The following is a 12,204-nucleotide window of genomic DNA, read 5'->3' on the forward strand; positions in this document are numbered from 1 at the left end:
GGTCTATGCCAAGAAACTGGTGTTGAAGAAACCACCCAGATGATTTCTAATGAGAGCCTTATACCCCAGAAGGAGTCCTGTGGACATCTCCTGTTCCCAGGGTTTCCCTAATAGCTCACCACTCCCACTCCAGGCCAGCCAAACACTCTTCAGGGCCTGTGTAGTTCCAAGAAAGCAGAGGCCATGCTTTCTTCAGTTCAGAATGTCCTTGAGTCTGACTCCTGGAGTGGGGCTCCCTCCTCAAGGGGTTGCCACTCCTGCCCCTGCCCAGCCCGCTGTCTGTAGCCTTCTGAGCCTCTCCAAGCCCAGCCTCTGCTTCGGGGCCTGCACTAAGTGCCACCAGCCTTCTGAGAACACCAGCCCACCCTGAGTTCGCCCCTACCTAAACCCTGAGCATTAACAATTTCTGCCATGTTTAGAGATGTAGTAAGCACCATCTAATGTCTGGTCTTCTATTTCCCCTGATACGTTTCATATGTCTAAGTCTTGTGTAACCAGCAAGACCATCGCTCTTGAGGGCAGTGCTTGCATCATCGAGGTTTTGATGAGGTGTGGCCTCACAGCATTTGACATAGAACATGGTACTGTGCAGTGAGTCGATTAATACTTGTTAACTCTGAAAGAAAAGGTCACAGCCAAGAAGAGCTGCCCCTAGGTGGGGTAAATTTTCCCAGGGAAAATTTTTTGCAAGACTTTATATAACTAAAGACTTTGATTAAATATTTTTTTTACAAAATGTATGGGCCCCTAGAAAGTATAAGATTTAACAATAAAGATTCAGAATAATGGGAAAGAGTAGAAGAAATACTTTAATATGTACTATTCAGTCCTGGCCAATGTCCAGGGACCATCTTTTTCTTTGAAGGTCCAGGAATCATCACTCATGTTTTTTATTGTCGAATGTGCTCCTCCTGGATAATTTTTTATTTTCCACCCCCAAAAAAGGTGCACAATGTTGTTACTATTCACAATGTTATGACTCTTCGAACTCGTTTATATTGAAACCATACAGATCTCATCTCTGCACTTATTTAATACCTATTATATCACTTATGCATGGCACTGAATCATGCGTTGTGTGGTCTGTGTGTACTGGTTTCCAGTGACTCTCCCACAATTCATTATTGTGCTCTATTGATAATGACCACAATTGCAAGTCTCATGTAGAGAATGCCCGAAAATGTGAACTGTATTCCATTTTGCAGTCATATAAAATTCACAATTTGGAATTTGAATAGCGTAAAGATGGAATGACCTATCTTCTAACTAACTCTGTCTTCTCTTGAAGTCTAGGCTGAAATCATCACATTCTTAGAAAGTGGTCTCTCTCCCTATTGACCGTGCCCTTGACTTTCACACATCCCCACCAGCCAGGAGGATAGGCAAGGGGCCAGTGGGCCGAGTGAGAAAAGCTATCCCATTCTGTAAGAAATGTTTGTCCCTCGCTCCATGAGAGCACGAGGTCACCATATCCATTGGAGACAAAGCAGGACACTGGTCAGAAGGGCGCATCAGCCTTCTCAATTCTCAAGCCATGGTCTGGAAAGCCTTTGGAGGAGATAGGCTTGGCCACCTCCAAGGACGGCCTGACTCGGGGGGCAAGGACCTCAGGGAGAAGTGGGAGACGTAAGCCCTGTGTGCCAGCTTGGAGAGTACGTAGGGTGAAGGACGCCAAATGCCTTCCTACTGCCCTCGGATGTTGTGGAGCAGAGGAGACCACAGTCAGAATAGGAACAGGCAAAAGCTAAGCCACTACACGAACTCAAACCCAAAGCTGGGTGGGGTTCTGTCTTGGTATTCTAGAGTCCCGAACATCTCCTATGTCCAACGTGAGTGAGTGCCCTCAAACCAGAGCATCAGCACTTTTAGAGGGGTGCAGTCTCATGAAAGCACACCGTGCTGGCTGGCAGAAATGATCGGCTGGCAACCCAGCCCTCCTGGAAGCAGGCCAGGTCACAGGCAGAGACTAGGATCCCCTGAACACGAGTCCCGGAGCAACTTAGGCAGGCGGTGACCCCCTATGCAAGGTCATGGGTCAAAGAGTGACCTAAGGAATGGAAATAAGGACCAAGTCTCATAGGGATCTAGCCAGATTTGGGACTATCCCAGCCAGGTGGCACTGCCAGGCACTCCAGGGGATTTAAGCAAAGTCTCGAGGAGAGCACTGTGCTCCTGAGGAGTGCCCTGGGCAGCCGCCTACTTTCCTCGAGCTAAGGTCCTCATGCAGCCAAGCCTTTGTGTGCCCCCGCTCATCCCAACACCAGCCGGGCCTGTGTCGGTAGGTGCATTGCCCGCGTGCTGGGCTACCAGATGGGCGGCAGCAGAATTTTCAGGACAACTTAAAAAAAAAAAGTCCCTAGGAAACATTAAACAGCAGTGAGATTTTCTTTCTTTCCTGCGTGGCAACTTCCCATTCCACTTGGCATTTTGAGCCACATACATGTGCAGGATTTTGCAAAGACTGAGAGGGAGAGAAGAGGTTAGAGGATGAGGTGGGAGAGACATTTTACTCCTTGTGAATCTATAAATTCATAAAAATATCACTAAGAATATCCCATTCCATTGTAGCATTGAAGACATCCATTAAAATGTCCCATTAAAAATATCACTGATAGGGTTCATATTTATTTAAAAAGTCATTCAATCTCTTTGGTCACCAATCAGTCTCAATCACCATCACATTCACTGCTTAGACCACCACCACCAGTATGACTTCTGAGTTTCACTCAAAGGAATGTTATCAAATAGGTGAATTTCTGGCTACCCTGAAATCATAAAAGCAAGGGGTATTTTGATAAATACAAAATATGGAATTTGTTTTTAGCTTAACATGATTTCTCAAGGCCTTGGCTGGCCAGTGAGTAGCACTTATTCATATTGGTCTCCGTTTTCCTTTCTAAATAGACTGTTCTGGGGCTTCTTCCACTTGGAAAACAGAGTTTTTAACTCTGTTGGCAGTTTAGGCACAGTGTCTAATAATCTAACCTTACAATATACAGAAATGAGTAATATTACTATAATAGAAATAACCTATTATAACCTAATGCTTACTGGGAGCCTCATGATGTGCTAGGGTGGTTCTCTCCTGTTATTGCATTTCATTAACTGAGCAACAAATGCTTATTCAATGCTCAGTATTTGTTTTAAGTGCAATCTAGCATAGTGCGGGGGTTTTTGAATGTCAGGGGACATTGGTATCACCAGGAGAAGACTTGTTAAAAATACAGATTACTGGATCCCATTTCTAGAGTCTCTGATTCAGCAGGTAGGGGGTGCAGGTTGAGAATTGGCATTCCTGACATGTTCCCAGGTGATGCTAGTGTTGCTGGTCCAGGGACTACACCTTGAGAATCCCTGGCATGGTACTTAAAAGCAGTGACTTTGCTATCAGACTGACCTGGATTTGAGTCCTTTAACTTTGGGTTAGCTATATAACCTCTTCTGGCTTTAGTTTTCTCATTTGTAAAACTACACTTCCATCATTAGGCTATTTTGGGGATTAAGTGAGGTAAGATATGTGTAATGCTTAGCACGGTGCCTTGGACAGGTCACAGTCCAGGAAATGTTTACTGCCCATAGTAGCATTTCTGACTGTACTACTCTTATTACTAAATTCAATTAGGAAATTACTTGGATTTTAAAATCATTTTTAAATTAGCAGTGTTATCTCTTCCCTTTACCTACAGTTGAGCTCCAACATCTAACCTGCTATGACATCATAACGAGACTAATTACCAAGACTCCAAGGATATAATGAATTTTTCATATTATCATAAACATTCTCCATCAGAAAAATATATAAAATGAGTGTCATTTTTTATAAGAAACATAACCCTGAAAAAATCTCTAGGGAAAAGAGCTATAATTGAATTAATTTATTATAGTCACTAAACCTCATTGAATATGTTATTATTGGCTGTCTAAAAAATGATACTTCCAATCAGTGGTTAAAGACACATACAAAACCAAGAAACATCATGAAAAATTGCTTAATCTTGATTAATACTTTAGGAGAGTCAGCATATCCCTTGGTCATAGAAAATTCTCACAACTTATTCAGGTGAAATTAACCTGCTACTAATCTGCACAGTTCTGGAGTCTCAGAGTTGGCAGAATATATAAGTTGGAAAGATACTCACCATCTCTTCATCGAATACCGATCTAGTACTGCCATCAGTTGTAAGATTCTGAGCACCTGGAGGCTGATCCTGGCCTCTTTCTGTGACTTGCACCTAGATTCTTGTCTGTGTTTATGCAGAGCCACTAAGAAATACAACAGATAAATTAACGTCCAAGATTCCATCCAAATCCTTTAAAATAAGTATGGTAACATTCACATTAGAGAAAGGTCATATTCTGTGTTGGCTTTGAATGTCCCAATATTTACAGTGAGATAAAAAATTAATAAATGTCACTAGGCTTCTTTGGTCTGGTAGTGTCTCAGGCATATAAGTAGAAGCAGAAGCAACCTTTATTATCTGGTGCCTTCTAACACTGTAGCCCAGGGGTGGGCAAACTCTGGTCCTCTCTCCGGCCTCCCATTTTGTAAATAAAGTGTTATTGGAACACGGCCACAGTCATTCTTTTCCCTATTGTCTAAGGTGCTTTCCTGCTACAACGGCCGCATTGAACAGCTGCAAGAGACCATGGGACCTGCAAAGCCCAACCTGTTGACTCTATGGTCCTCTACCGAAATAGCCCACTCTGCTGCGGTTAGTTGGCATCCTTTGGAAATAAATGTCTCAAGAAAAAAATGGAATCTCCTTTCTTAAACTCTCTACCCAAGGAGATCATTTGTCTTCAATAAAATAGTTCCCTAGTATAGTAACAACGTATTAGCCTTACAGTTGGTTTCCCGGTAACTGCAGATTGCAAATGTTCACTAGCCCTTCCAAATACTTCATGTCATTGTGATATAACCCCAGCCATGGGCAATATTCTACTCTAAACCAGAAGTTGTCCATGGTGTTGCATTATTCTTGCTTAATTTAAAGAATCAGACCTAATTTTATTAAGGTTAATGAAGTCCCAGAATCTCATCAATGGCTAAATAACCTCTCTCTGGGAGCCACATGAATATTTCAGAAGCAGTAGTTCACTTTAAGCAGCTAGAAGCCTATTTTACTGTATTAGAACATGGCTTTGGCCTGTGTTTATAATTGGATTTCTATTTCTTTAATAGTTTGTTCAAGAACGATACTTGAGGTACAATATCTGACTTTTCCAGAAAAAAAGAATTGACATGTATTTGTTGGGTAAGTGCTGAGTAAACAAGGAGTATGTATCAGAGTGGGAAGAGCATGCCCTTTGGGGTCAGAGGGATTCGTTCACCTACTAGACTTTCCTCCTCCTACGAGCATGTGACAACCCTGTGAATCTGTTTCTTATCCTTAAAGCAGAGATCATCCCTACACCATACATACACAGGAGGTGGTAGGGATTTTAAAGAATGCATGTAAAACGCATAGTCAGAGCCAGGCACGGTGGCATGTCTACAAGAGGGGATTTAGTGAATGATAGTTAAGCAGATGCTATGTTTGTGTATATCTGAATGTTTGCATCCCCCCAAATTTGTATGTTGAAATTCTAATGTCTTATGTGATGGTATGGGAGGTGGGGCCTTCGGGAGGTGCTCAGGTCATGAGGGTGGAGCCCACGTGAATGGGATTTAATGTTCTTATGAAACAGGCCCCACAGAGTTCTGTAGCCCCTGCCACCATGTGAGGCCACAAGACGTCAGGGACCCAGAAGGGGGCCCTCACCCAAACACGATCATGCTGGCACACTGATCTCTGACTGCTAGCCTCCAGAACTGTGAGAAATGCATTTTTATTGTTTATAAGCTACCCCGTCAGTGGTATTTTGTTACAGCAGCCCAAATGGACAAAGATGCTGAGCACAGCCTTTTTTGTTTTCAAAATTCTTTTCCACTAAGTTAGATTTTCCTAGAGGTGAACTAGATGCTACTTTGAGTAGTGATGCTTACATTCATTCAGGTAAACTTTAATGAATTTAGGAAGCGATCCCTTTCCTGTAAACAGTAGTTTCAAAACACAGTTTCCAGCTCAAACTAGGAAGAGGATCCAGAGCCAAGGAACCCAGCAGGCTGCCGCATGCCCGGGCATGTCCCTCGTGTCAAGGACCCTTCTTAACCCCGTTCCCCACACCTGCATTGCTCTACAGATGCCTGCCATGGGTCACACCGTGGCGGGAGAACTAATGTTTGGATGATTCCCTGCAAATCTTCCGCCCTGATGGGAAAGACAATAATCATCCTTACAAAGATGCTATAGAGCTGCATCATACTCGATCCTTTGCGGGGAGTCGTGCACAGTAAAGCACTGAGAGCAAGCTGAGAGACATGAATTGCCCTTCTGGCTCTGCATCTTCAGCTGTGTGACTTCAGACAAGGCACCCAGGGTCTGAATCCCAGCCGCCTTCCAGTGATAAAGCAGATCTCTGCGGTCTTTCCAGATCTAAAAAGTCTTCTCCGTCTGTGGAGTGTCGCACACACATGCACTTTAATGGAACAGGTGACTGACTATATGCTAATCTAAAATGTCTGCTTTCTGATTTGGGGCAAGTTTCTTAGACACTTACACCCTGAGACGTCCCGTATTTCCTATTTTCTGAATTGCTAAGATTTGGCCCTTGCAATTATCTGGTTTCCAAAGGTATGGAACACAATAACTTAATAGTCCCCAGTCGGCGTCTCCTGACTCTCCTCTCCCTATGTAAAGACTCAGAAACAATCCCTTAGTTACCTAGTCTAGAACCTTGCTAGAGGTTGGTGTCATTCTAATTGGTTTACTCTTTACAGAAATCACTTTTATCTCCTCTTTGAAAAGGAGGACAATTGTCACCAGTCTCTAGGCTTTGGGGACCTTGGCTCATGTGCTCTCAGCTCAATCGCTCTCCAGCGCACTCCTCCGGATGATCAGGGGCTGGGATCCTGCCAGTTGTGCTTTCCCAGGCCCTTGTACCCCGGCTTTCCATTGCATGCAGGCTCCAGGGGACCATGGAGGCTAAGAAGGGAGAAGTGACTCTTTACCCCCTTGGTTGTCAGTTTGGGGCGGGAGCAGCAGCAAGGGCATCCTGTAAAGCAGCAGGGCCCGCACAGGGGTGGGGGAGGCTTGGGGGGAGGGGGGTAACCTGGCAGCGCCCCGCGAGGCCTGCTCTGCAATGTCCACTCCTGACACCTGAGTCTCAGCCGCACGGGTTCAGGGAGGCCCTGGTTTCCTGTGGTTGCTCTTTCAGTAACCTGATTTTTCTTTTGTCTTGCTCCTCTAGCCTTTCCACCATCCTTATAACAAATTTTTATATTAAGTTCCCTCTGCTTGAAATACCTAAATGGTTTCTCTTTTCCCAAATGGATCCTGACTAATACTATATATAATTTTTCAGAGCTTGAATCCTTAAACGAATTTAAAGCTGCTCTATGATCTTTATTTTGAAACCTGGAGTTTCAAAAGTCTGGATACAACCAGCTGCTCATTTCACAGAACCAAACCAACAGAATGTAAGGGGGGAAAAAAAAAGTGTTCTTGTCAAACTCCAGTAAACTTCAAAAAAAGGTCCAAATTATTTAATGCATAGAAAAGTGTTCATCACAGCACCTCGTCATTTGCTGTTTGACAATATACTGGCTATGGAAATACTTTACTATGACAACACTCACTGTGATGAAATTCATTCTACAAACAACTTTCTTCAGTGTATTTTTTTTTAAAACTCAGGATTATACAAGACCACCTGATAAAAATAGGCACAATAATTCCTGGGCTTTTAGTTTCAGAGTCTGTTTTCCCATCTGTTAACCAAAGTCTAAGTCTATACAACCAAAGTAAAATGGAAGATTGTGTAATTATCCTTTGACTCAGAGACAAATAAGAATATCAGAGTAAGGAAGGACATCTGTGCTCATTTGATTCAACACCTGTTCAGATATATGATTCCTTTGAAATATCTAATAACCATGGTGTGGATATCTAGGCTCTGTTTGAATATCCTCAGTGATGGAGAAGTCATTACCTTGCCAGACAGCCCACTCATTTGATAGACAGCTTGAATTTCCAAGAATGTATCCCTTTTATTAAGCCCAAGGATGAGTAGGCATGACTATAGCTTTTACTCATGGGCCCTGGTTATTCCATTTAGGTTTATAAAGAGTAACTAGAGTCCCTATTCTCCTTGAAAGCTGTGTAAACCAATGTAGAGATAGCTATGCCGATCCTTTATGGAAGCAATTCTAGCATCATGGAGGCAGGTCAGTGACATGGGGACGTTCTCAGTGTCAGGAGGATCTTCTGGTTACAAATTGAAGGCTTACTTCTTTCCTGGAAATGATGAAGTTGAAAACATAACAGGTCTTCCTTCCACACTTCTGAACAGGCTCCCTCAGAAGGCATAGCTCTACCCCTTCCACAAAGAGGCAAACTTTCAGAAAGGTCTTAGCTGCAAGTGAGGTCATCATAAGGTACATTGTCTTTAAGGACCTTCCCCTTTATCCAGAAACATGAGGGTCCTACATAACCAAGAAAAACATACCTTTTTGAGAATGTGACCCAGAAATATTTATTGAAAATATTTCTTGCACATCATTGTGCTAGTGCGAATGGCGGTGGCAGAGCAAACTGGAGATAAAAGGAGAGACGGCAGGAAACACATTCTAGAATTTAGATGGGGACTTAATTTTAAATGGTTTTGCATGTCATACCTAGAAGCTTGGCTATTAACTTACTTACAGCAAAGAGGAGCCACTGGAGACTGGTAAACATGATTGTAGTTGTACTATAGAAAGATTTTCCGGGTGGCAAGGTAAAGCACGAATTGGTGGGAGACAAGATGTGTGGTAGGTCAAGTAATCAGAAGTGATAAACAAGTGAAGAAGATGGTGTCAGTGGGGCTGTTCAGGATGAGGATCAAGTCAAAGAGGTAGAATAAACAGAATTTAGTGACTGAATGTGAAGGATAAGGGAGAGGAACAAAGAGATGATTCTCAAGTTTCTGGCTTGGGCAACCAGGCAGATGGTGGAGTCATTCACAAAAGAAGGGAACACAAGAGGAATAGCAAGTTTAGGAATAGCGAATTATTGGGGTTAATGAGTTCTGTTTGGGGCAGGTTAATGTGAGTGTCTCTAGATCGTGACAACACAGATGTCTCACAGGAAGTTGGGTAAGTGGATCTGGCTCTCAAGAGGGATGGGGCAGAAAGTGTAGATTTTGGAGTCCTCAGCATGTGGGTAGTGGCTGAATCCATGGACAGCATGAATTTCTTTCTATCATTGATTCATGTACTCATTAATCTATCCATGGAACTAATATTTATTGTTTACTTTATACCGGTAACACTGTATGGGTAGCTGGATGTTTATGCAGCAGTGAACACTGGACAAAGTTCTGGCATCATGGAACTTACAATCTAGGGGAAAGGAGAACTAGAATAAAAAAGAAAATACCATACAATGCCAGATAATATTAGTACTCTCAAGAAAAATAAAGGAGAGTAAAGAAACAGAGAGTGTTAAGGGATCAGAGAACTCCTCTCGGAAAAGGTTACATCTGAGCAGAAACCTAACAGAAGAGAGAGTAACCCATAAGAAGACAGGAGGGAGGAGGGTCCTCTGTGGAAGGACATGGATGGACAAAGGCCCTGGGGTATAAGCCTATCAGACCTGTTTGAGAGACACCAGAGATCTTCCAGGAGAGTGTGCAGCATAAGAACAAACAAGGACCAAGAGCAAGGACAGAACTGTGGAGCCTGTCAACCTTCAAAATGGGAGCAAAAAAAGGAGACTAAGGAGGACCAGTTAGAATTATAGAAGGAAGGGGGTGAATTTTGTATTCTGTGGATTTAACACCATAGTTTGATAGTTCTCTTCCGAAATATCCACCATCCCTATTTATAATGGTGCTTATGTGCGTAGCAGTAGAATAAACCAAAAACTCATCTCTCCCTCACTTACTCTTTAGCTACAGAGTCTTTCTAGTTTGGTGAAGGCCTGCCTCTGAGCCTTTGCATGTTTTGAGGGAAGGGGTGGGGTGGGGACCACCTTCTTCAGATTCAGGATTCCACTGAATGGTAACGTCCTCAGGGCAGCTTTACCTCAAGCCTGGACACAAAGAATGGTTCTCCAGTTATTCACTACTAAGGTCATTTGTTCTCCTTTGGGACTAAAGACTTGTTTGTTTAATGTTCATCTCCTCCTGGACAATGAACTCGATGAGGGTGGAAAGCACGTCTGTGCTGTTCAGCTCATATCCCTGAAGCCTTTGTAGCACCAGATACAAAGTACATGCAGGGATCACTCTGGGTGCACTTGCCCTACAGACAGACTGTACCAATTACTCTCACAGTAGGACCCAGAAACCCTTCGTCTACCTCTACATATGTGGAAAACATTGCTTCACTCCCACTGATCCTCAGAGCAGAAATTCAAAAGAAAAGGACTATGAGTTTAGTTTAGATTCAGGCCGGATGATATTTGATTGTTTCCCTTTGGTCCACTACTTCTTTAGCAAAATAAATAAGTTCAAAATGGTTTATTGTTTTTTTAATAAATAAAAAGAAATATTTGTTCTGGTTGCCATTCTGTTAAAAAAGGGGGGGGAATGTTTAGTTTTGGTCTGCAATCATCAACCTCTTGTCATTTGTCCTCATTTTTGTACATCGTTTTATTTATTTAAATGCTCAATTTTAAAAAGAAAAAAATGGACATGAAACTATGGATATAATTAAGGGACTGGATAGTATGTCTTCAGTAGCAATCTTTTCTGAGCTTGAGAATGCTGGTTTTCATTTAATTCTCTCTCTTTCTCTCTTTTTTTAAAGCTTCTAATAATGGACCTTAAAAGTTTGTTTGGAGGTTCCAGCAGGGAGCCCAGCTACTCCTATACTCTTGACAGAAGAATGGTCCTCCTCGATCAGGGTAGGTGGTCCTCCTCCACCCAGCACACAGCCTGGGGAGAGACATACATGGAGCAGTGACAAAGGAAGCAGACACCGGCCTAGTCAGCCAGAGCAGCCGAATCAACCCTGGCAATCAATGGGGCGCGACAGATGTCCCAGCCATATCACCCTCACATCCCATTTAATTCTCTTTGACCTTAAATATCCCAGGGATTGGTCCTAAAACCCATTAACTTTATTTGGATTGCATGAACATTATTAACCACAGCTATTCTTCAGCCATATGTGTTTAGGGTTTCCTTTCAGGTCATTACTGATGCTACGTGCATCACAGCAGATAGGCACATGCTTTTTCTTTTTTCTTTTCTTTTCTTTTCTTTTTTTCTTTTCTTTTCTTTTCCTTTCATTTCTTTTCTTTCTTCTTTCTTTCTTTCTTTCTTTCTTCTTTCTTTCTTTCTCTTTGGTTGTTTTACAAACAACAGCTAACACAATATTCAAGTGGTGGAACTTTTATGAATAGCCAAGTTTGATATTAATGACCAAAAATATGCTGATAAAATGAATCTTATCTTTTTATTGAATCCAAAAGCATTCATTTTTGCTTATACCCACATATTTTCCAGAGGATCTTCTCAGTATAAGAATGTGAAACTTATCTATTTAATAATGTTATGCATACATCAAAATGTATTCTCAGAGGACCTGGAATTTATACAAATAAATGTTAATGGTATAGTATCAATAATAGATGTTTTCAGTTTTCTTCTTTTGTTTAACTGTGTTCTCTAAGATTTCTATGATAAAACCATATTGCATATCTAAGAAAAATAAAATTACAGTTGCAAAAGAAATAAGGTTACCTTTGAAAATGGGGCGCCTGGGTGGCTCAGTCGTTAAGCGTCTGCCTTCAGCTCAGGTCATGATCCCAGGGTCCTGGGATCGAGCCCTACATCGGGCTCCCTGCTCCGCGGGAAGCCTGCTTCTCCCTCTCCCATTCCCCCTGCTTGTGTTCCCTTTCTCGCTGTGTCTCTCTGTCAAATAAATAAAATCTTAAAAAAAAAAAAAAAGAAAAAAAGAAAATGTATTTTGTCCTAGATTTTATAATGTATCCCAATTGATCACTAGAATTATATATTCAACAAAGACCTATATATATTTTTAGCCAAGAAGATTTGATAATTAAATACATTTCTAGGACCTGTGGGATTTTATCAACTATTAAGATGGTAGCAATGGGGCTAAATTACCTTTCTAGACTGCTGGGCTCTTGTCCTAACTTCATGAATACCATCTTT

General features: G+C 42.1%; 1 long non-coding RNA gene across 2 annotated transcripts in view; it reads left to right on the top strand.

The window, feature by feature from the left end:
- The window catches only part of LOC144382366 (uncharacterized), a 51,176-nt gene that overhangs the window by 28,291 nt on the left and 10,681 nt on the right, over nucleotides 1-12,204 (top strand). The window contains exon 3 of one of the 2 annotated variants that reach the window (XR_013449177.1): nucleotides 10,832-10,928. This is a non-coding gene — a long non-coding RNA (uncharacterized LOC144382366). Of the gene's footprint in view, nucleotides 1-10,831; nucleotides 11,548-12,204 lie in introns of those variants that run through there. The other variant, XR_013449176.1, reaches the window with a different exon arrangement.

The sequence above is a fragment of the Halichoerus grypus genome, chromosome 6 (assembly GCF_964656455.1).
Source record: "Halichoerus grypus chromosome 6, mHalGry1.hap1.1, whole genome shotgun sequence".
Classification (NCBI taxonomy): domain Eukaryota; kingdom Metazoa; phylum Chordata; class Mammalia; order Carnivora; family Phocidae; genus Halichoerus; species Halichoerus grypus.